Source organism: Arachis ipaensis, chromosome B4, assembly GCF_059453495.1.
Source record: "Arachis ipaensis isolate K30076 ecotype BB chromosome B4, ASM5945349v1, whole genome shotgun sequence".
NCBI lineage: Eukaryota > Viridiplantae > Streptophyta > Magnoliopsida > Fabales > Fabaceae > Arachis > Arachis ipaensis.
The window spans coordinates 84727994-84749296 of NC_142439.1; the positions used below are offsets into that span (position 1 = coordinate 84727994).

General features: G+C 40.5%; 2 non-coding genes across 2 annotated transcripts; one reads left to right on the forward strand and one right to left on the reverse strand.

Moving 5' to 3' along the window:
• Positions 1-263: 263 nt before the first annotated feature.
• On the reverse strand, positions 264-370 carry LOC148568193 (small nucleolar RNA R71). Its single transcript, XR_015882672.1, has one exon. It is a non-coding gene; the product is annotated as a small nucleolar RNA R71 (small nucleolar RNA).
• An 8566-nt stretch (positions 371-8936) lies between these two features.
• LOC148568194 (small nucleolar RNA R71) lies at positions 8937-9040 on the forward strand. Its single transcript, XR_015882951.1, has one exon. It is a non-coding gene; the product is annotated as a small nucleolar RNA R71 (small nucleolar RNA).
• Positions 9041-21303: the final 12263 nt, after the last annotated feature.

Genomic DNA, 21303 nt, shown 5'->3' on the forward strand with positions numbered 1-21303 from the left:
TCACCCTTGTTCAGAACAACTGCTCATTCCGAGGGAGTGTCCAAGAAGACCCCAATCAACATCTAACCACCTTCCTGAGGATATGTGATACTGTGAAGTCTAATGGTGTTCATCCTGACACCTATAGACTACTTCTGTTCCCTTTCTCACTCAAGGACAAGGTATCTAAATGGCTGGAATCCTTCCCAAAGGAGAGTTTAGCAACCTGGGGAGATGTGGTAAACAAATTCTTGGCAAGATTCTATCCTCCTCAACGAATTAACAGGCTGAGAGCTGAGGTGCAAACATTCAGGCAGCAGGATGGTGAGACTCTATATGAAGCATGGGAGAGGTTTAAGGACCTGACAAGAAGGTGTCCACCAGATATGTTCAATGAATGGGTGCAGCTACATATTTTCTATGAAGGCCTTTCTTATGAATCAAAGAAGGCGGTAGACCATTCATCCGGGGGATCTCTGAACAAGAAGAAGACCATTGAAGAAGCCATAGATGTCATTGAAACTGTAGCTAAGAATGACTACTTCTATGCTTCTGAAAGAGGCAACACTAGAGGAGTGATGGAGCTGAACAATGTGGATGCACTGCTGGCCCAAAATAAGCTTATTACCAAGCAGCTGGCTGACCTCACCAAGAAGATGGAGAGGAACCAAGTGGCAGCAATCACCACCTCATCAGCAACCCAAGAGGGAGTGAATGTTGAGGAGGAGCAAGAGCAAGCCAACTACATTGGAAACTCACCCAGGCAAACCCATGATCCTTACTCCAAAACCTACAACCCTGGATGGAGGAATCACCCAAACTTTGGGTGGGGAAATCATCAAGATCAAAACCAAGATCAGAGACGTCACAACCCCAACAACCATGCAGCTCACCAACATTCCACACAAAGATCATATCAACACCATCCTAATAACACCTCTCCACATCCATACCAAAACCAGCATAACCCAACTCACCCATCCACTCTCAACTCACCTTCATCTGAAGATAGACTCTCTAAAATTGAGACTATGCTTGAGGGCATATGCAAAGAGATTCAAGATAATAAGGTATTCAAAGAGGAGGTGCGAGCTAGCATCAAGAACCAGGGGGACACCATCAAGAGGCTGGAATTTCAAGTGGGATACTTATTTGAAAAGATTCCCAAACCTACTGATAGCTTCCCAAGTGACACAGAGAAAAATCCGAGAGGTGAAGCAAAGAAAGTCAGATGGGAAGATTGCAAGATGGTTACTACAAGTAATAAGGAGACTGAGGAAAAGCAAAACAAGCCATTAGAGCAACTTGGAGAGACATCAGCAGAGAAACAGGAAAAAAATCGCCAAGAACCCAAAACTGCACAAAAGGAGCTGACACAGAAGGAGCTGCTGAAACTCTATGCACCTTTTCCCCAATTACTCAATGGTGCTATAGAGAAGAGAATATACTCAAGGTTTCTTGACTTGTTTGCATCTCTCCATGTAAACATACCATTCATCAAGGCCCTCCAACAAATGCCCTCATACATCAAGTATATGAAGGAGCTGCTGACCAGGAAAAGCTCACTCAAAGGAGGGCAAACAATAGTGATGAATAAGGAATGCAGTGCTCTCATTCAACCAGAGTTGCCTATAAAATGGAAGGACCCAGGGAGTTTTCACATCCCCTGTGCCATAGAAGAAACAATATTTGATAAAGCACTCTGCGATTTGGGAGCAAGCATCAACTTAATGCCTTTATCCCTTATGAAGAGGCTGCAGATCAATGAGATAATACCCACAGATGTAGTCATCAGGCTAGTTGACAAAACTCAAAAACAAGCAATAGGAGTGGTGGAAAACGTGTTAATAAAGGTTGGGAAATACTTTCTTCCCACAGACTTTGTCATCTTATACATGGAAGAGAGTCACACTCACCCAATCATATTGGGAAGACCATTCCTAGCTACAGCCAGAGCACTCATAGATGTGGAGCGAGGGGAGCTAATTTTGAGGATCCATGATGAACAACTCAGCTTCAATGTCTTCAAACTCTCACACGAAACAGACCAAGAGAACAAGGAACCAAGCAAAGATTATAAGGAGGAAGCAAGCACTGAAGCACAACCAACACCTCTGGGAAACCCTTTAGTTGATGAATAAGGCAATCAGCAGCTGCCACAGCTCAAGGAAAATAAGGAGGAACCTAAACCACCAGAGTCATATGAGACCAGTGACAAAATTCCCTTAGAAGAAGAGGTCACAAAGAGCAAGGCAACATCAAAAGGGACAAAGATGAAGGCACCAAGGGGCTGGAGGAACAAGAAGATCCCTACAGAGGACTTCTCTCCAGGGGATAAAGTAATCTCAGCTTACTTCCCAGCTATTCCCCCCGATCTCCCCACTATCCCATCTCAGTTACCTAAGGTCTTCACCATCAACAGAGTTCTTTCCTTAGAACATGTAGAGATCCTTGATGAAGCCAATGGATATAGGTCTACTACAAGAGGGGAAGATCTGAAGCATTACCAACCACCATGACAAAGGCAAAACGTCAAGCTAGTGACGCTAAAGAAGCGCTTCATGGGAGGCAACCCATGTTTTACATGCTTTTAAAAGTAGTTAATAATGCAAAGTTCAGGGATTTCAAATCAACTTGACATGGACTTGAATGAATCCTTATGTGCAACATATAGTGAAGAACAAGTTTGGTGTTCAAGGCACACTAAAAGAACATCAATGAAACCCATATCATGTCAATCTTAGGGGCCTTGAACAAATCTTTTACACCATACAGCACCAAACTAAGTTTGGTGTTGCCAATGTTGGACACATGGATGTTGAGTTAGTCAGTTGGTTTGCTCTAATGAACGGCACTTAGTTAGATAAAACAAAAACTTTAAAAAGGTAGTAAGCATTTTTATTTTTGCCGCCATTTTCTACAAGATTAATTTTAACCACTTTTTCTTTTGTTTTGTAGGATTATGGATGAACAATTGAAAGGAAGATTTGGCCACTTCATGAAGGGAGAATACTAATGTGCATAAACTTGATATGCTACGATTTAGGAAATTGCACGATCGGCAAAATTCCCTCCGGCAAGTGCACCGGTTATCGTCAAGTAAAAACTCACAATAGAGTGAGGTCAAATCCCACAAGGATTGGTTGAGTGAGCAATTCGGATTAGAAGTATGTTCTAGTTGAGCGGAATCAAGATTTAGATGAGAATTGCGGAATGTAAAATTGCATGAATTAAAGAGCGAGAAGCTAAATTGCTGAAATTAAAAGGGATGGGGTGATTGCATGAATTTAATTGCAGAATGTAAAGAGAAAGTGGTAAATCAGAAATGGGAAGTTCATTGGGTGTTAGGAGATATTGAGATCTCCGAATCACAACAACTTTTATCCCTTCCTCAACCAATGCATTCATTGAATTTTGCTTGGCAATCTTATATGATTGGATCCCAATCCCTTGGCTCACCAATTCTCTCTAAAAACAAACAAATTCCCAATCCCTTGGTTTAAATGTTCATAAGAAGAGATGATGCTCGATCACTGATTATACCACACAGTTTCATGAACCATAATTTGGTAGGATTACATGTCACAATATCCATCCAAACCCCAATCCAATTCACTGTGAGAAAGCTTCTCTAGCATGAATCCTCCATTCCTTTCCCAAGGTTCCGAAGGATTCCAATTATGGGTAGTTTCTTTCCCAAGACAACTACCCAATGGAATTAGATCGAGAAGCTTTCTAACAAAATTCAAGAGAAAAGATTGAAGAAGAAGATAAAACTATTATTGATTCATTGAATTACAATAGAGCTCCCTAACCCAATGAAAGGGGTTTAGTGAGTCATAGCTCTGAATTCAATTACAAAACTCAAAGAAAAATGATCCAAAGTTCTCCGTCTAAAAGTTCCGTCTAACTTAAATTCTATCCTATTTATACACTTTCTAAATTGAGCTTCTGTTGTGTTTCTTGGGCTTTGAGGCCTTTCCCTGATTTCCTTTTGCTTTGGGTTTATGGTCCATAATCCTGATGAGGCTGTGATCCAATTCTGTAACATTCATTGAGCAAACTTAGTGATAAACAAGTAATGACACAAGACTCAACAAATTGAAGCACCAGACTCATCAATTCTTCAGGCCCAATCCCATAAACCATGATATTCAATTGGGTTTCATACCATAATACGTTTAAGTTAATGTTTGTGCTCAAATGCTAACTTAAACTTCAATATATTTGGCCCAGAAATCCTTTCAAAAAGTGGCGTTTAAGTTGAAGTTTAAGTTTTAGTTTAAGGTTAAACTGAAACTTAAACGTGGAAATGGAAGAAAGCAACCCAGGAGTGTGAAATGTCAAACACGTTTAAGCTTCAGTTTAAGGTTAAACTGAAGCTTAAACGTGGAAATGAAGAAAGCAACCCTGGAGGAGCAATTGGGTCGAACACGTTTAAGCTTCAGTTTAAGGTTAAACTGAAGCTTAAACGTGGAAATGAGAAAGCAACCCTGGAGGAGAGAAATAGTCGAACACGTTTAAGCTCCAGTTTAACCTTAAACTGGAGCTTAAACGTGGAAATGCTCCTGGTGCTTTTCTTACTTCTGGCGTTTAACCTCCAGTTTAAGGTTAAACTGGAGGTTAAACGTGGAAATGCTTCCTGGTGAGAAATTGTGTCGAACACGTTTAAGCTCCAGTTTAAGGTTAAACTGGAGCTTAAACGTGGAAATGCTCCCTTGGTGAAATTCTCATTCTGGCATTTAACTTCCAGTTTAAGGTTAAACTGGAGGTTAAACGCCAGTTCCAGCATTTCTTAGCCTTCATGATTCTGGCTTTTAAGCTCCAGTTTAGGCTTAAACTGGAACTTAAACGCCATTTCCAGCATTATATGGTTTGGTAGTTTAAGTTCCAGTTTAAGCTTAAACTGGAACTTAAACTCCACATGTGATATTCAAGCTTCCTTTATTGATTTTGTTGCTTCCTTGCCTAGCCTCTTCTTCCCTGAAATCATCCAAACAATTGCATCAAAGTCTTGCAAAATTTCATGAGAAATCTTCCATTCATAGCATTCAAGTAATATAACTAAAAACTCATGGAATTTGCATCAAAATCATACTGTTTGGATGGTTCATTGCTTTGTTATTCATTTAACCATTCTTGGTTACTTTAAGCTCAAGAAAATGCATAAAACAACTAAAACTAACAGAAAAATGCTAGTGAAACTAGCCTAAGATGCCTTGGCATCACAACACCAAACTTAATACTTGCTTGTCCCTAAGCAAGTCCTGAGTTATTTGAGAAGAAAGTATGAAACAGAAAGCAATTACATTGGCTATATTAGCAAGCATTTGAAGTTCATCAAAAGGGTTTTATGCAGAAAGTTGCAGCATCACTTTTTCATTCTTATCAGGTAAGATTATCACTTTTTCATTGCATCCATCAAACGCTGCTATGGCCTCTTGTTATTCTTATGTCCTTGGCACTTTTCTCTTCTTTGTTTTTCTTTTCTTTTTCTTAGAGCTCCTTTGCTCCTAGTTTGCTTAGTGTCATGTGTTGCACAAGCCTTTGGCATTTTCTTTTTCTTATCAGTGCACTACACATATCCACTCCAGGCATTTTAGTTCACATTTCTTCTTGAGACATTGGTGCCCAGCACCTCTTTGTGTGACTAAATGTTTTGTATTTAGGTTGCTCTTGATAATGGACTTTTGGTTGATAATCCCGGGTTAGTTAACCCAAGTTAACAAGTGTTGAAACACTCCTCAGTACCTATTCATCCAAGCATATCCTTAATACATAAACACCACAGGCATTTGTCTCAGAAGTTCAAACCATTGGTGCCTAGCTTATTTTCTCAATTTTTTTGCTTTTTGGTTGCCCTTTTTCAGTGGCTTTTTCTTCTTCTTTTTCTTTCTTTTTCATGGCCAAAGACATTTATTCATTAAGATCCATAGACAGTTTTCAATTTCTACACAAAAAATGATAATTCTACACTCTATTTCCAGTGATCTGACTAAACAATCAAGCATGCATACCACCACTTAATTCTACTTGATTTGTCACTAATTGAGCCAAGTTACTTTTGTTCAAACTTTTCTTTTATTTTTGGAAACAGAACAAGCATGGCAAGCATTTGTTTAAGAAGGTGAAGTTATATCCAAACATCTAGGCATTCACTTTATTCAAAGCAGTAAACAGACACTCATACTAAAAACTTCACATTCCAGAAAGATTCAACAATTACAGTTTAAACCAGAACAAGCATGCTTTTGTTTGCCTTTTAAAGAATGGTCAAGGAACACCACCACCTTGTGAAATTTCTTGTTTTCTCTTTGTTGCCAGGAAACAATTTGATTTCTCCTTCTTCTCCTAGTTGTTGCTTCATGTTCTTTCTCAGATGCTTGTTTCCTTTCCTGCAAAGAGTGATGAAGTTGCTTGCTTCTCAAGCACTTGAGTGGTTAGCTCAACTATGTATGGGCAAGTGTCTGAGTCTTAAGTTGGTGTGTGAACACCAAACTTAGTCTCCTACTTACTCCTCTGCTCTTTGAGTCCTTGAATTCTCTTTGGAATGAAGTTGCTGCTAAGGATTTTAAGCATTCCTGTGATTGCTTAGAATGGTTGTTCCTTTCATATAATTCAAAGGTTGTTGTGTTCAGTTGATCTGTGTGGTGGAACACCAAACTTAGAGTCACACATTCCCCTTTGAATTATTGATCCACGAATTCATTGTTTGGTGTGAAACACCAAACTTAATTCTTTGCAATGCACAGAAACTACTTCACCTTTTTAGTGAAACAAATAAAAGAAACAGCAAGGGAGTATTACCTCAGGTTGGGTTGCCTCCCAACAAGTGCTTCTTTAACGTCATTAGCTTGACGGTTGCCCCTTGTTAGGGTGGATTGTAGTGCTTGATGTCCTCTCCTCTCACTATGAAAACGTCCCCATTTGATTCCTTCATGATTTCCAAATGTTCCATAGAAAGAACTTTCCTGATTGTGAACACTTGAGGGAGCTGGGAAGGAATGGTTTTGAGGCCAGGTGGGATTAGCAGATAATGACTTGATATCACTTTATCTCCCGGAGAGAAACCTTCAGTGGGAATTTTCTTGTTTCTCCACCCTCTTGGCAATTTCTTTACAATTCTTCCCTTTCTCTTGAGGATTTCTTTATTGACCCTTATGCCAGGAGGATCCTTCTGATCTGTTTCTATTGATTCTTGTGGCTTTAACTCTTGCAATTCTTGTTTGCCTTCCAAGGACTGTTTCAGAGTTTCAGCTGCTGGATTGCTTTCCTCCAAACACAGATGGCTACTATCATCCTTAGGCTTTTCAGGTTCTGGTTCAGGCTCAGATGCAGGTTTGAAAACATTAAAAATGAGCTGTTCATCATGTATTCTCAAAATTAGCTCTCCTTGTTCTACATCTATGAGCGCTCTAGCAGTGGCTAGAAATGGCCTTCCCAGAATGATAGGGTGTAGGTAGCTTTCCTCCATGTCCAAAATGACAAAGTCTGTGGGGAAGAAATAATTTCCCACTTTCACCAGCACATTCTCAACTACCCCTTCAGCTTGCTTCTGAGTTTTGTCAGCCAGTTGTATGATTACATCAGTGGATCTCACCTCATTCAGTTGTAGCCTCTTCATAAGAGTCAGAGGCATCACATTTATGCTAGCTCCTAGATCACAGAATCCTCTGTCAATTTTTGTTTCCCCTATGATGCAGGGGATATGAAAACTTCCTGGGTATGTTTTCTTAGAGACTATGTCCTTCTTGATGAGGGCACTGCATTCTTTGTTCATTATTACAGTTTGTCCTCCCTTCAAAACTCTTTTCTTGCTCAGCAATTCCTTTAAATACTTGATATGTGTAGGCATCTGCTGGAGAATCTCAAGGAAGGGAATATTGATATGGAGAGACTTAAATGTCTCTAAAAACCTTGAATAGGTTTTCCCTTTTTCACCTCCTCCTAACCTCTGAGGAAATGGTGCTTTTGGTTGGTATGTTTCCAGCATGCCTTTTTGCAGTTCCTTGGCTTGCTCAGTTTCACTTTCCTGCTTAGCTTCTTCCACACCTTCCTTCAAGATTTCTGGCTCCTGTTCTGAGGGTCTGATTCCTTCTTCTTCTGAGACTTCCTTCAATATGGTGATGGCCTTGCATTCTTCCCATCTCACTCCCTTTTGTTCCCCTTTAGGATTCATTTCTGTGTCACTAGGGAACACTACAGTTGACTTGGGGGCCTGTTGAGATAGTTCTCCTACTTGAGACTCCATCCTCTTGAGTTTTTCACCATGGTTCCTTAAGGTAGATCTCACATCATCCCTAAAGCTTTTCAACTCACTTATGTCCTGACCCATGTTTGCCAGCATTCCTTCTATCCTGTTTAATTGATCTTAAAATTGTTGGTTCGGATTAGGTTGGGTAGGTTGATTATTTTGGCCATGATATGATGGTTGGGAGTAAGTGTTTTGTGTGGCTTGGTATGATCTTTGGTTGGAGTTTTGGTATGTGGACTTGTTATGTTGGTTTTGCTGGTTTCCCCACCCAAAGTTTGGGTGGTTTTTCCAGCCTGGGTTGTAAGTGTTGGAATGTGGATCATATGGTTGCCTTTGTTGATTTCCTACATAATTGGCCTCTTCCCAATCACCTCCTTCAGTGCTTACTTCCTCTTGATCTTGTGTGTGTATTGCAGCCACTTGCTTTGTTTCTAATTTCCTGGTGAGCTCTGCTAGTTGCTTGGCAAACACCTTGTTTTGGGCTAAAATTGTATCAACATGGTTCAGCTCCATGACTCCCTTAGTGTTGTGTCTCTCTGAAGCATAGTAGTACTCATTCTCAGCCACTGTCTCAATCACTTCAATGGCTTCTTCCACAGTCTTTTTCCTGTTCAATGAACCTCCTGATGAATGGTCTACAGCCTTCCTTGATTCATAAGAAAGTCCATCATAGAAAATATGCAATTGCACCCAGTCATGGAACATGTCTGGTGGGCATTTCCTTGTCAAATCCTTGAATCTCTCCCATGCCTCGTAGAGCGTTTCACCATCTTGTTGTCTAAAAGTCTGAACCTCAGATCGAAGCCTATTGACCTTTTGTGGGGGGTAGAAACGTGCCAGAAACTTGCTTTCCACCTCATCCCAGGTTGTTAGGCTCCCCCTTGGGAATGATTCCAGCCACTTAGCTGCATTGTCCCTAAGTGAGAATGGGAACAAGAGCAGTTTATAGGTATCTTCCTGGACTCCATTGGACTTCACAGTGTCGCAAATTCTCAGGAATTTTGTGAGATGTTGGTTTGGATCTTCATTAGCACTCCCACCAAATGAACAATGATCCTCCACAAGTGATATTAGCTGTGGTTTGAGTTCAAAATTGTTGGCCTGAATGGGTGGTTTCTGAATGCTGCTACCACAATTCCCAGAGGTTGGGTTTATGTATGAACCAAGAACCCTCCTCTCAGGAATGGCATTGTTTCCATCAGCCCTCTCATGGTTGTGAACTTCTCTATCCATGTTGAGATCTAGAGCTTCCTCAAAATTGTCCTCAGATTCTCCTTCAGATTCCTCTTCTCTCAGTATTCTCTTCCCTCTTGCTTCCCTTCTAAGTCTATGAAGGGTCCTCTCTGGTTCGGTATATGGAGGAGTTGATGTCTCTCCTCTCCTACCTGTCATACAAGAACACAGCACAGGCACCAAACAAGTGAAATACTCTTGGTTAATGGAAGAGTATGGTTAGAGCAGTTGAGGAATTAATTCAAATAGTTAGTGAGTCAGTGAGTTAGTTGCTTGAATTTAAAGGCATAAAGAAAGAAAACAAGTATCAGAGTGCAGAAGTTAAAATTCAACAAGTAACTTGAACTAAATTATCAAAACAAAAAAATGCTCAATCTAGTTAACTTCCAATTTAAGAATTGTCAATCGAAAACCAATCCCCGGCAACGGCGCCATAAACTTGATGTGCATAAACTTGATATGCTACAATTTAGGAAATTGCACGATCGGCAAAATTCCCTCCGGCAAGTGCACCGGTTATCGTCAAGTAAAAACTCACAATAGAGTGAGGTCGAATCCCACAAGGATTGGTTGAGTGAGCAATTCGGATTAGAAGTATGTTCTAGTTGAGCGGAATCAAGATTTAGATGAGAATTGCGGAATGTAAAATTGCATGAATTAAAGAGCGAGAAGCTAAATTGCTGAAATTAAAAGGGATGGGGTGATTGCATGAATTTAATTGCAGAATGTAAAGAGAAAGTGGTAAATCAGAAATGGGAAGTTCATTGGGTGTTAGGAGATATTGAGATCTCCGAATCACAACAACTTTTATCCCTTCCTCAACCAATGCATTTATTGAATTTTGCTTGGCAATCTTATATGATTGGATCCCAATCCCTTGGCTCACCAATTCTCTCTAAAAACAAACAAATTCCCAATCCCTTGGTTTAAATGTTCATAAGAAGAGATGATGCTCGATCACTAATTATACCACACAGTTTCATGAACCACAATTTGGTAGGATTACATGTCACAATATCCATCCAAACCCCAATCAATTCACTGTGAGAAAGCTTCTCTAGCATGAATCCTCCATTCCTTTCCCAAGGTTCCGAAGGATTCCAATTATGGGTAGTTTCTTTCCCAAGACAACTACCCAATGGAATTAGATCGAGAAGCTTTCTAACAAAATTCAAGAGAAAAGATTGAAGAAGAAGATAAAACTATTATTGATTCATTGAATTACAATAGAGCTCCCTAACCCAATGAAAGGGGTTTAGTGAGTCATAGCTCTGAATTCAATTACAAAACTCAAAGAAAAATGATCCAAAGTTCTCCGTCTAAAAGTTCCGTCTAACTTAAATTCTATCCTATTTATACACTTTCTAAATTGAGCTTCTGTTGTGTTTCTTGGGCTTTGAGGCCTTTCCCTGATTTCCTTTTGCTTTGGGTTTATGGTCCATAATCCTGATGAGGCTGTGATCCAATTCTGTAACATTCATTGAGCAAACTTAGTGATAAACAAGTAATGACACAAGACTCAACAAATTGAAGCTCCAGACTCATCAATTCTTCAGGCCCAATCCCATAAACCATGATATTCAATTGGGTTTCATACCATAATACGTTTAAGTTAATGTTTGTGCTCAAATGCTAACTTAAACTTCAATATATTTGGCCCAGAAATCCTTTCAAAAAGTGGCGTTTAAGTTGAAGTTTAAGTTTTAGTTTAAGGTTAAACTGAAACTTAAACGTGGAAATGGAAGAAAGCAACCCAGGAGTGTGAAATGTCGAACACGTTTAAGCTTCAGTTTAAGGTTAAACTGAAGCTTAAACGTGGAAATGAAGAAAGCAACCCTGGAGGAGCAATTGGGTCGAACACGTTTAAGCTTCAGTTTAAGGTTAAACTGAAGCTTAAACATGGAAATGAGAAAGCAACTTTGGAGGAGAGAAATAGTCGAACACGTTTAAGCTCCAGTTTAACCTTAAACTGGAGCTTAAACGTGGAAATGCTCCTGGTGCCTTTCTTACTTATGGCGTTTAACCTCCAGTTTAAGGTTAAACTGGAGGTTAAACGTGGAAATGCTTCCTGGTGAGAAATTGTGTCGAACACGTTTAAGCTCCAGTTTAAGGTTAAACTGGAGCTTAAACGTGGAAATGCTCCCTTGGTGAAATTCTCATTCTGGCGTTTAACTTCCAGTTTAAGGTTAAACTGGAGGTTAAACGCCAGTTCCAGCATTTCTTAGCCTTCATGATTCTGGCGTTTAAGCTCCAGTTTAGGCTTAAACTGGAACTTAAACGCCATTTCCAACATTATATGGTTTGGTAGTTTAAGTTCCAGTTTAAGCTTAAACTGGAACTTAAACTCCACATGTGATATTCAAGCTTCCTTTATTGATTTTGTTGCTTCCTTGCCTAGCCTCTTCTTCCCTGAAATCATCCAAACAATTGCATCAAAGTCTTGCAAAATTTCATGAGAAATCTTCCATTCATAGCATTCAAGTAATATAACTAAAAACTCATGGAATTTGCATCAAAATCATACTGTTTGGATGGTTCATTGCTTTGTTATTCATTTAACCATTCTTGGTTACTTTAAGCTCAAGAAAATGCATAAAACAACTAAAACTAACAGAAAAATGCTAGTGAAACTAGCCTAAGATGCCTTGGCATCAAATACACACTTGTCTTCAAAAGGCATACGTTGGAAATTGTGGACATGCAACATTGGAATGGGGATATTCTTGGAGACCGAACTAATCCTCCTCACAAAGTTGATGATCCTTGTCCTCTTCCATTGATAAACCCCATCCGTCCATCACACAACAACTCCATCAATCCACACCTTCCATTCACTCACCACCTTTCTATATAAGTAACCCTTATTCCGTACCCCACCTTCACATTTCACTCTCACTCTTCACACCTCTCCTTTTCAGAACCAAGCACTTCCTACCCCGTTACAAACACTCTCACTAACTCCCTTCATTGTACCGAATCCTAATCAACCGAAGCCCATTCTCCACACCCTTTCTTTTCAAAAGTCACTCATGGCATCATCAAGCTCTAAAAGAAGAAAGGGAAAGGAGCTTATGGAGCAACGTCCTTTTGATGAAAAGAAGTTTAGAACTTGTTATCATGCATTATAGTACGGATGGATGGTTGATAAGGAGATCGTCTACGAGCTGGGCTTTCAAGTCAGAAAGACTGAGTGTCCCGAAATCAGAAAGAAGGTGGAAAAGAGAAGATGGGAGCTCCTCACTGATCCGGTCACTAGAGTAAACGCAAATCTTGTAAGAGAATTTTATGCAAATGCTGTTCGGTATGATAAGGCAGATGAGTCTTATACAAGTTTCGTAAGAGGAAAGACCGTGGATTTCAGTCCCATGAGTGTCCTGGGAGCATTAAAGTTGCGGTCTATACCATTTGAGGAGGAGAGCTATCATTCAAGAATTGATAACAACCCCAATTATGACCAGATTGTGCAAGATATATGTGTACAAGGTGCTGACTGGGTGCGAGATTCCGAACGGAAACCCAGGTTCATTAAGAGAGGGGACCTCACTCCTGAAGCAAAGGGGTGGTTCAAAATTGTAAGGAGATCCATCCTCCCCGCAGGGAACAACTCAGATGTGAATCTCAAAAGAGCCACAATGGTACACTGTATACTCAAAGGAGGAGAGATCAAGGTTCATGAACTCATAGCCCAAGGCATTAGGAAGAGGGCCAGGAATAGCGATTCTAGAGGAAAGTTAGGCTACCCCAGCACTATTTTCAGACTCTGTGACAAGGCTGGGGTGGTGTTTGAAGATGAAGAACCCAAGTGGATCAAAGAGGGCATTCCTATTACAGTCTGAAGGATGAATGCTGTTGCATCCCCCTTACCTCAACGAAAGCCAAGGAAGAGGCCAGCCCATCAAGTAGTAGAAGGACAAGACCTAGAAGAGCAAGCCCCAGCCACCTTGAACATGCACCAATTACAAGAAGCCATTGATGGCTTATCTAGTTAATATTGGGCAAATCAAGAGGCACAGAAGGAGCTCCAGCTACAAATGATGAACCGCCAAGAAGAATCATTTGCTAGATGGACGAATAAACAAGGGGAGTGGGAGAAGCAAAGGATGGAGCGGCAATTGGAACAAGGAAAACAATGGGGTGAATCTTTCCACAGGATAGAACAAAGGCAAATTAAACAACAAGAATCTCTCCAGAAGCTAGTCAACATCCAAGCACATCAAGGTGCACACATACATGAGATGCATCGAAAACAAATAGAACAAGCAGAACTCTTTGACGAGCACAGGGCATTTTCTGAAGGGGTTTACATGAGTGAAAGTGGAAATCATGTAAACATGCTAGCAAGGCTTGGATACTTAGTTGGACAGCTACCTAATGTACATCCGGGAATCACAAAATATGATGAAGTGAAGGATGAGTTAGCACGAGAAGAAAGAGTAAGGGTAGAGAAGAGTCATGAATCAGTAAAGAAGGCACTTGAAGACTGGAAAAGAGCCAGACTAGCACGGATGCAAGGAAGTACAAGTAGACATAAAGAGGACAAGCAAGAGAAAGAGCATGGGCAATCCCATGAGTAAAAGGTGGTGGAGTTCCCTCCCTGTTCCATTTGTTTTAATGCTTTAAATAAGAAAGATCATGTATGAAATAGAACATGCTTCCATGGTAGTTAGAAATTTTCAATTCTGTTTTTAAGTTTTTCACTGCTTTGGTCATATGTGTGCTGTCTAGATGTCACTGCATCCTTGCTATGCTTACTTGTATGCTTGTCCTTTCTAATCAAATAAAAAGAGAATGTGTGTTATCAAAGACCAGAGTGGAGTTCATATTGTGGAGTAAATTCCTTAGTTGTGATGTGGTCATAAGTTAGCTAAGTTGGTTCACCAACAAAGGTGGGAAGACAACTATCTGGCCTGAATCATATGCTTGAAACACGCCCCATGAGACTAGCTAAATAACAAGATCCTAATAAGAAAAAGGGGAAAAGAACAATAAGAGTTGAAAAAGAAAGAAAAGTTAATAAAGAATAAGGCTAGGCACCAAGGGTTTGAAACTTGAGAGATGTGCCTATGGTGCTCCTGTACCAAGGATCTGCTTGGATGAATAAGTTCGTCGGAGTGCTTCATCACTTGGTAACTTGGGTTAACTAACCCGGGATTATCAACTAAAAATCCACTATCAAGAGCAACCTTGCTACAGAACATTTAGTAACCCAAAGAGGTGCTGGACACCAAGGTCTCAAGAAAGAAAATAAACAAACCATGTGCCTGTGGTGTATATGTATGGGGGAAAGAGACTTGGGGGAGTAAGTCCTTAGGGGTGTCTCAACACCTAGCACCTTGAACTAACTGGTTCGGGAGTGCTGGCTGAAAGCTTATCTTAAAGAGTCGCCCCCTCAAAGAGCACCTAGTCTAAGAACACAAACAAGCCCTGAAATAACAAAAAGGATCAATGAATAAAAGTCTCATGGGATGCAATCAAGTGAGTGTTCTAGGACATGATAAAGGTCTGAAAGCCAGTGAAGGAATGAACCTAAGTTGCTATGCATGAAACCACCATAAAACCAAAGGACATAACTTCCACAATAATGACTCATTTCTCTTGGCATTCCATTCATCATTCTCTTGTTCCAGTAATTGCTTAGGGACAAGCAAGCTTTAAGTTTGGTGTTGTGATGCTAGGGCATTTTGGCCAGTTTCACTGACCTTTATTTTTTTAGGGTAGTTTCATGCATTTTCTTAAGGAATAAGCAAGTTTTGGGTAGAATTTCACTTACATCTTGATTCAGGTATACATTGTGCACTTTACATGATTTCATGAGGATTTTGCATGAATTGAATGACAAATTGGATGATGCATTTCCCATGACTTGGACTAGAGCTTTGATGCACTTTATTGCTTGATTTCAGGACAAAGAAAGCAAGAAAGAACCACGTTAGCAGCCACGTTAGTCTAACTAACGTGACCTTTAACGTGGAATGGGAGCTAACTTGAAAAGTTAATGAGAAAAGTAATCGCCAATAACGCCCTCGAAGCCATAATAGCCCACGTTAAGAGTCACGTTAACTAAGTTAACGTGAACTCTAACGTGGAAAAAAGAAATGAAGCCAACGTTAGTGACACTTACCTTTGTCACTAATGTTGGACCAAGCTCACAATTGGCCACGTTAAGAGCCACGTTAACTCAGTTAACGTGGACTCTAACGTTGAGAAGCAAAAGAGAAGCCAACGTTAGTGACACTTACCTTTGTCACTAATGTTGAGCTAAGCCACAATGAGCCACGTTAACTCCCACGTTAACTTAGTTAACGAGGAAGCTAACGTGGAGGGAGCAAGAATCACCAACGTTAGTGACACTCACCTTTGTCACTAACGTTGGAATGAGCCAATATGAGCAACGTTAACTCCCACGTTAGCTTAGTTAACGTGGAAGCTAACGTGGATAAGGGAATAATGAGCCAACGTTAGTGACACTCACCTTTGTCACTAACGTTGGAAATGGCTATCATTGCTACGTTAGAAGCCACCTTAACTAGGTTAACGTGGACTCTAACGTGGGAAGTAGGGGCAGATTGGAACGTTAGTGACAAAGGTAAGTGTCACAAACGTTCTCGAAGGATTGGCAAGCTTACGTTAAGAGCCACGTTGACCTAGTTAACGTGGACTCTAACGTAGGGGGAAGGGAAGACTCTCAACGTTATTGGGAAAGGTGAGTCCCAATAACGTCTGCGAAGGACCAAGAGGCAACGTTAGTGGTCACGTTAGTGCCACTAACGTTGAAGTTAACGTGGATCATCCCTGGGTGAGGAACGTTAGTGAAAAAGGTGATTGTCACTAACGTTCTCAAACCCACACTCTCACTTAACATTAACGCCACTAACATCCTGAGCTAAACACCCTGCCTACTTCACACTTTCTCTCTGCAAGTAAAGCTAAGGCCACTGCAGAAGATAACTGCTTCAAACTCAAAATCCAAAGGCCCATATCCAAGACTTGAAGAACCAACTAGAAGATCAGAAGAGTAGTATATATAGGGGTTGTTTTGAATTAGGAAAGGAGCTTTTTGGGGGATTGGAAATTGGGAACTACTCTCTGTATAATTTCTCTGCACTTCTAGTTCTAGTTTTCATGATGTATTCTCCATCTTTGTTTTCTATTTCCAGAGCTATGAACAACTAAACCCCTTTCATTGGGTTAGGGAGCTCTGTTGTAATTTGATGGATCAATACTAGTTTTCATTACTCTTCTTCTATCTGTTCTCTTGATTTTACTAGAAAGCTTTCAATCTTCATCCAATTGGGTAGTTATCTTGAAAAAGAAGCTATTCATACTTGGATCTCTTCTGAACCTTGGAAGAGGAATGAAGAGATCATACTAGAAATGCTTTCTCATGTTGGACCAAATTGGGTTTGTTGGATACGGTGACTATAATCCTACCAACACTTGATTTGGGAATGCATGTGGTATAATCAGTGACCATACTTCATCTCTTCTCATGAGCAATTGACCAAGGAATTGGCTATTGATCAAGATTTGAGAGATTGAATTGCCAAGGAATTGGAATTCGATCACTTAAGATTGCCAAGGAGATCAATGAATGCATTGATTGAGGAAGAGATGGAAATGAACTTGATCTAAAGAATGCAACATCTCCTACGCCCAATGAATCCCCATTTCTGATCTTACCCATTCTCTTTAATTTCTGCAATTTACTTTTATGAGCATCTTCCCCATTTCCATTTACAATTCTGCAATTTACTTTCTGTCATTTACTTTTACTTTTAGCTCTTTACTTTCTGCATTTACATTTTCTGCTATTTACTTTCCCGCCATTTAATTTCCTGCAACACTCAAACCAAATTCTGCTATGGTCAACTAGAACATTCCTCTAATTAAAGTTGCTTGACCAATCAATCCGTGTGCATCACTCTCGATCCCAGGTTCAATGTTCTTTTACTTTATATTTATCTCTTACTTTCAGATACTCTAATGCTTATATTAGTTATGTTGCCTATTTGGCTTATGCTACATTCATGTTACAGATTACTCTTTTGAATTAATGTTATTTGAGGTATTTCAGTTTAATATTGCTTTCTCTTATTTACATTATTGTTATTCCCATCTGAAGACATTTTTATTCCAGTAGATTTACTTTTCTTCTTTTTGGTCTTGGTTAAGAAATCAGTAACTCAGGAGTTATCAAATTCAAACATGAATGATAATTGTTATCTTGTTAATTAAATGAACTTCAATAATCCCAATCTTTTCTTAGGAAATAAATAGGATTCGAAGATCAAACCAATTAATCCCTTGACCTTCCTTTATCTTAGTAAAGGTTAACAAAGTGGAATTAAGATTCAATTCTCATCATCATTGATAAGGATAACTAGGATAGGACCTCTAATTTCTCATACCTTGCCAAAAGTATTTACAGTCATTTGTTTGTTTTACTTGCCATTTAAATTGCTTGTTCTCTCAACCTCCAATCTATGACTTAAGTGATGAGGAAGACATAGATGGCTTTGATCAGGACATGGATATATTTGAAGAATCTTGCAAGGAAGTGGAGAATTTCATAGAAGAGCACAAGGGAGTAGAACTCACAGAACCACTGGAACCACCTATCCCAAGGCCATTACCACCCAATACAAGTTTCAAGTGGGTACAATCCTTAACCTTTAACTTTATTTTTCCACTTGAATATGGTTTGCTTGAAACAGATGGCCAGCTTAGAGCTCTCTGCGGCTTTAAGAGTAAAAGGGAAATGGCTCGTACTCAGAGCTGGTGCACAAGGTTCAATAAGGTTCCACGCTTCAACTCGAAGTGCACGGATTGGCATCATGATCAATCAGATGGATCTCGGAAAATGTTTGGTTATCCTGGTGAGAATCTAATTTCTAAACCACCCGGATGGAAAAGTATAGATCAAGACGAAGGCGGATTTAAAAGCAAAGTTTGGGATCCTGGAATCTGTGCTGACATTCATCACCCCGAGAGCCTGACAATCTGTTTGAAGCTGTTCAGAAGCTTCACATGCTTAGTTTGGGACCCCAGAGGCTATTGGCATTCCAAGCATTGGTGGAGATTTCTGGATGAATTTAAGCATAAGCCGCCATAACAGGAAGCTCATCCAATGTCCAACCTAAGGACTTTAACTAAAAGTGCTAGGTGGGAGACAACCCACCATGGTATGATCATCCCTTTTTCAATTTTTATTTAGTTTTATTTGTTTTCAAGTTTTATTTTATTGAACCTGGAGTTTTGCATCTCATTCATATTAATCATTGCATTCTGCATACTGCATAATTGCATACCTACATAAAAAAAGGGGGTGCGCGACGCGACCGCATCACTCATGCGATCGCGTCACATTGAAAAAAACACTTCCCACGCGACCGCGTCATTCACGCAGCCACGTGACCTGGAGACCGGTGTAAAGATCCAACGTCCAGAAAGTTAGGTTGGAATCGTGCGACCATTGTGTGTTTCGCACAATTGACCCATGCGATCGCGTCATTCACGCGATCGCGTCACTTGCATAACACACATCCCACGCGACAGCGTGAGCGACACGATCACGTCGCATAGGATTACACAACACCCCAAAAGGAGACAGAGAGTTGCGCTGAAACGACGCTGGATTCGTGCGTTTAGCACAAATTCCAGCGACGCGATCGCATTCCCCAGGCGATCGCGTCATTCACTCTTTTCCCATTCCATGCGATCGCGTCCCCCACGCGATCGCGTCGACCCCATTTTCGCCCCAACCACGCGACCACGTGCCCCACGCGATCGCGTGGATTCAAATTTATAACCCCCCCAGTCATGCGAACCCTATCAGTCACGCCTCCCCCCCCCCCCCAAACCCTTTCCTCCCTCTCTTCTTCTCCAACCCCCAACCACCACCCAGCCACCATCACCGCCACCGCTAGACGCCGCCGACCACCTAGACCCCACCGCCACCAACCCTCCTTCCTCCTACCCCCTTCTCTCTTCTTCTTTCTTCCTCTCCCCCCCAACCGCCACTGCCCTCCGCGACCACCACCCACCGCCGCCGCCCCGTCACCACTGCCCAGCGCCACCCACACGCCCCATTCCTTCCCCTATTACCTCCCCTACCCCCATTACACCACCCCCTTTCTCTTCCTTCCTCCGAACAGCAGCCACCGCCGCCGCGCCACCCTCTTCCGCCGCGCCGGACGCCACCGCCGTCATCCCCAGCCACCTCTCTGCCCCACTCTCTCTCTTACGCCTACCAGGTTCCGACGAACGCCACCCTTCTATCCTTCGTAGTTAATACATTTTTTCTGTTCATGTTTGTCATTAGGCTAGTTAGATATGAATATTGTAGTGGATTTTAGGTTGTTAGGTAGCCTAGGATGTGGTTAGTGGATTTAGGTCTGTTTAATTGCGCTGTTCGTGTTTCTTGTTTTATTCTGCTGTTGCTGTGATGATTGTAATGTTCATATGCTATACTTTCCTTGTTTCCTGCTACTATGTACACTGAATTTTCATGTTTATATTCCTTATATGTAATTGCAGCTTGAATTTTTATTCATATGAACTATTTGATTGCTGTTTATTTTCCAGGATAATCCAATTTTAGCCGAAATGCTGCCCAAATTTCTGTAAAATGTTTTCATTCATGTTTTGGTTTTGGCATTTTGAACTCTGCTTTCCTCTAATTTAACAAAACCAATTCATGACTACCCGGGCATGCTTTCTTATCCTTTTTGATTTCCTGGTTCTTAAACTGCATTTTTGATGTTTGATTCCAATTTTTGCTTTCTCTATATCTATTTGAATCATCATCACCCTGTTTTCCTTGTTTGGATATGAGTTACTTATAGTTTCTAACTGTGAATACTTGTTACTTGGAATATTTTCATTATGCCACTTACCTTAACCCGCTTTTTACTGATTCACTAATGTTAACTTCCTAAACTCTTTTTCAATTCTAACCAACCTAACCTTTCCAAACTTTTCTCTGATTTTCTTTCACTTTCTTTTAACATACTAACCATGGCATGATGTTAATTTTTCTATTTAACATGAATTCAATTACATTTTGGATTTTGATTTCTTCTTTTCAAACTTTTAACTCCTATTAAATCCTTAATGCACATTTACTTAGCTCATATTCATTACTATCCTGCTCCTTTGCCCCTATGTGCTTCTTTTGTTAATTGCCTCCTTGTTTTCATGTTTTTATTATATCCTTGAATTCTATTTTTCAGGATGTCGGACTCCCACAGAAAAGGGAAAGGAAAGACAACAACTGGCAAACGAAAAAGAGGAGAAGCCTCTATGTCTATCATAGAACTCATGCATGATGCCTTCTTGCGGGAGAAAAATTTTACCCCTGGTGCACGAAATTGTGATCCCTGGTAATGGCTCCAAAAGCTTGGTGCTCTAATCTTAATTCATAATTTGTCACAACTTCGATACAACTAACCAGCAAGTGCACTGGGTCATCCAAGTAATAAAACCTTACGTGAGTAAGGGTCGATCCCACGGAGATTGTCGGTATGAAGCAAGCTATGGTCACCTTGTAAATCTCAGTCAGGTGGATTCAGATGGTTTTATAAAGTGATAGATAGAAGATAAGTAAAATATAACTAGGATAGAGATACTTATGTAATTCATTGGTGAGAATTTCAGATAAGCATATAGAGATGTTTTCGTCCCTCTGAACCTCTGCTTTCATGCTATCTTCATCCAATCAATCCTACTCCTTTCCATGGCAAGCTATATGTTAGGCATCACCGTTGTCAATGGCTACATCCTGTCCTCTCAGTGAAAATGGTCCAATGCGCTGTCACTGCATGGCTAATCACCTGTCG